Raw genomic sequence first — 4,550 nt, forward strand, 5'->3', positions numbered from 1 at the left:
GTATGTGGAGGACATTAATCCCTACCTACACTTCGAAGGCGGGCTGGTGAATGGAGCTCGGGGATGGTTCTGGACCCATGCTGGCGGTACCCAGGCTCATTTTGAGCTACCCGCGAAGGATCGTGATTTGCACTATACGCTCCTGTACTGCCGGTGGTATCGGGGCACCAACGCCAATCCTGAGGGCTTTCGGTTCCAGAGTTCCTGTTTGGTGGAACACGGGCGTCCTCCCAGAGGATCTCTTCATACTTTGAGGCAAAGGGGCTACCAAACTGCTAGAGAGTGGTTTTCAGAAGATCCGGCTAAAGACATCGAGGGTTTTGGCGTGGGTCTAGACGAATCCGAGGAGCCCGAGGCCCGAGCTCCCTCATCGTGCGCAATGGGTGGTCAATACGCCCAAAGATAATGTCTTCTTGATAGTTGTTCTGGGCTGGCACGACAAGTACAGCTTGCAACGACTCGATCGCCTGGGCCTTCGCAACATATGACGAGCATATGGGCAAGTGCAGGGAGGGATCGCTACGGAGTTTTTACACTAGGTTATTAGGCGCATCATCCTCGGATGTGGAGCAAGACGACAAATAAGCAAAGTCAGACTTCTCATTCATGATAATCTCCTCTGCTTGAACAACGTTGGTTACATTGTGACTCTCGTAACCGATTACAATTGACTCGAAGTCGTTCAAGATTAGGACATCACCGTACTCAGGTTCACTATCTGCCTCGTTGCCGCTCTCCAGTTCTTCAACCGGTGGTTCGTCGGGGTCTTGGTATAGCAGAGAGTTCGTGAAGTAGTTCTCGACACCCTTGAAGGGTTGTTTGTTGGCCACTACCGTCTTCACTTGCTCGTAATCATCCACATACTTCAAGCATGGTGTAACGTGGACAAGACTATTCGGTTGCCATGAATCCACGTACGTCCTAAGAGCATGTTGTTGTTGGACCCTAGAGGGGGGGGGGGGGGTTAGGGTCTTAAGGCTATAATTGTGCAATCACAGTTTGATCTCAACAGATCACACTCCCTCACAGTTGATTTACACAAGATCTCACTCACACAGCAGAAGAAAAGATGCAAGACTCTCTCTTTACACAGCCCCTATAGCAAAGAGAAAAAGTACTGAAGCTGGGAAGTGAATCACACTTAAAAACAGAGAGAAAACACAGAAACCAGACTTTAAAAATTTTTCTCAGGAAACAGCAGACTCTCTGGTTTTTTGCAAACGTTAGGGCTAAGGAGGAAGAAGAAGACTGGGGTTTTTATAGAAGAGATTAAATCAATTTAAAACAAAACCCAATCTTCCCAAATAGGATAATAATCTCCTTTACAGACCCTTATCTCAGACTGTGCCAAATACAGTTAAGTGTAAGCGCAGTTTACTAGGCAAATGACCGTTTGAAAAAGTCGCGGCTGACCGAAGAGAAATTCGGTCACCCGAAGTAAACGTTCGGTTGACCGAAAAACTACGTTGGTAGACCGACCGAAAAATCCGGTCGACTGCTAGCCGCTTTGAAAAATTAGAAAACGAGCAGAGACTTTATCGGTCGACCGACACGGTCGACCGACCAAAGATTTGAGCTTTCGGTCGACCACGCCGGTCGACCGATGAACTCTCTGGAAACTTCTGACGAAAGATCATAGTCGACCGCGCCGGTCGACCGATGAACTCTCTGGAAACTTCTGACGAAAGATCATAGGAACGGTCGACCGGACCGGTCGACCGCTTTCTGATATATTGCAGAAAACAGATTTTGACTCAACTTGAAATATTTGCAAAATATTTATTTGACCTCTGAAAAATCTGAAACTTTGTAAAAAGTTTTTAATACTAAAAACAAACTGTTTGGAAAAGGAATTTTGCAGATAGGTCCTCATACTTGTAAAAAATAGTATTTTGTGAAAAACGCTTAAAAACACAAGTATAAAAACGTGTGTGTGATTCCCAATAGCTTCAAGTAAACTCAGTAACTCTTTGCCTACATTCTAGCACTAGAGAGAAAAACAAAAGAAAGCTAATATCCTCATATAGAGAGCAATACTTGAGCTTTGATATAGCTTGAATCGGATGAAGCTTTTATTCGAATTTGTCGTTCTTGAAATAACGTTGCTTCATCTCTTGAGCTCCTCCTCCTTTGGATATCATCGTTGTAGCATATATTCCATCCATCCTCCATTTTTGGCACTAACGAGCTTGATAAAAGAATTTACTACATTTGCACTCAATAAGCCATTAGTATCGATAATGGTGGTTGTAAAACATCATCAAAACATAAGGGCTAACAATCTCCCCCTTTTTGATGATGACAACCAACCATTATATAAGAGCAAAAATAAAATAGCTTATAGATAGGTGCTCCCCCTATCTATGAGCTCCCCCTAAATATATGCAACAAATGAGGAGAGTTCTCTCCCCCTTTGTCACCATCAAAAATGGGTTAAAGAGAAATGCAAAATGCAACTAAACAAGCAAACAATGTAGAACTTTCACATAGTGCATAAGCCCAAACCATTTCTTATGCAACAAAAATCATCCTCTCCAAGAGGCTTAGTAAATATATCCGCTAGTTGAGATTTTGTGTCAACAAATACTAGGGATACATCTTGTCTCTCTACATGATCGCGTAAGAAATGATGGCGCACATCAATATTCTTAGTTGTAGAATGCAAAACCAAATTTTTGGAAATATTTATAGCACTTGTGTTATCACAAAAGATTTAAATATTTTGAAAATTCAAATCATAGTCAACTAAATTTTGTTTCATCCATAAAACTTGAGCACAACATAGGCTGGCGGCAATGTATTCCGCTTCCGTAGTGGACAATGCAACGCAATTTTGTTTCTTAGAAGCCCAAGAAACAAGTGAATTTCCTAAGAATTGGCATGTTCCACTAGTACTCTTGCGATCTACCTTACATCCGGCAAAGTCGGCATCACAAAAACCATATAAATCAAAAGAAGTGCTTCTTGGATAAAATAAGCCAAGATTAAAAGTACCATTAACATATTTAATGATCCTTTTAACCACAATTAAATGAGATGCTTTAGGAGATGCTTGAAAACGTGCACATGCACACACACTAAACATGATATCGGGTCTACTAGCGGTAAGGTAAAGAAGACTACCTATCATACCTCGATATAATTTTTGGTCCACGTCTTCATCACTCTCATCCGCATCAAGCTTAACACTAGTACTCATGGGAGTAGGCGCATGCTTGGAATTCTCCAAATTGAATTTCTTCACTAATTCCTTCGTATACTTGCTTTGTGAAATGAAGATCCCATCCTTAGTTTGCTTGACTTGGAGCCCGAGAAAGAAAGTAAGCTCTCCCATCATACTCATCTCAAAGTGATCCTACATAACTTTAGAAAATTCCTTACACAAGGATTCATTAGTAGCACCGAAAATAATATCATCTACATATATTTGAACTAAAATGAAATCATTTTTCCTTTTTCTCACAAAAAGAGTGTTATCAATTGTTCCTTTTGAAAAACCATTTTCAATAAGAAAACTAGAGAGGCGAGCATACCAAGCTCTAGGAGCTTGTTTCAACCCATATAAAGCTTTTTGTACCCGGTAAACATGATTAGGAAAAGCATGATCTATAAAACCGGGGGGTTTCTCAACATATACTTCCTCTTCTATAAAACCATTTAAAAAGGCACTTTTAACATCCATTTGAAATTTTTAAAGCTTGCAAATACCAAAACATCCTAATAGATTCCAACATTGCAACCGGTGCAAAGGTTTCATCATAGTCTATGCCCTCCTCTTGATTGTATCCTTGGGCAACCAAACGAGCTTTATTTCTAGTAACAATGCCATGTTCATCAAGTTTGTTTCTAAAAACCCATTTAGTACCAATAACACTAGCATTGTTAGGTCTAGGAACTAACTTCCAAACTTCATTTCTTTGAAAATTGTTTAATTCTTCATGCATAGCCAAAACCCAAAACTCATCATTTAAAGCATCATTAACCTTTTTAGGTTCTAGTTGAGATAGAAATGCAACATTACCACATTCACTCAAGGCTTTTGAGCGAGTTATAACTCCTTTTGAAGGGCTCCCAATGATTTGTTCCTTTGGATGGTTTGATGTGAATTTCCAAGCTTTAGGTGGTTCAACTTGATCTTGAGCGTTTGTGCTATCCACATCCTTTTGAACTTCTATAGAGGGAGTGTCATTGATTTGCAACAAGTCCAATCCTCCCTCAATATCATCATCATCATCTTTCCTAGGCAACACAACTTGAGAGCCAACATTAGTCTCATCAAAAGTAACGTTTATAGACTCTTCAACAACGAGGCTTCGTTTATTGAAGACCCTATAAGCCTTACTTCGAGGTGCATAACCCAAGAAAATACCAACATCAATTTTGGAATCAAATTTATCATGGTGATCTTTTGTATTTAAAATAAAGCATTTGCAACCAAAGACACGAAAATAACCAATGAAAGGAGTTTTTCCATAATAAAGTTCATAAGGAGTTTTCTTAAGCTTTGGTCTAATCAAAACACGATTTAAAACATGGCAAGCCGTATTGAC

Source organism: Asparagus officinalis, chromosome 1 (genome assembly GCF_001876935.1).
Source record: "Asparagus officinalis chromosome 1, Aspof.V1, whole genome shotgun sequence".
NCBI lineage: Eukaryota > Viridiplantae > Streptophyta > Magnoliopsida > Asparagales > Asparagaceae > Asparagus > Asparagus officinalis.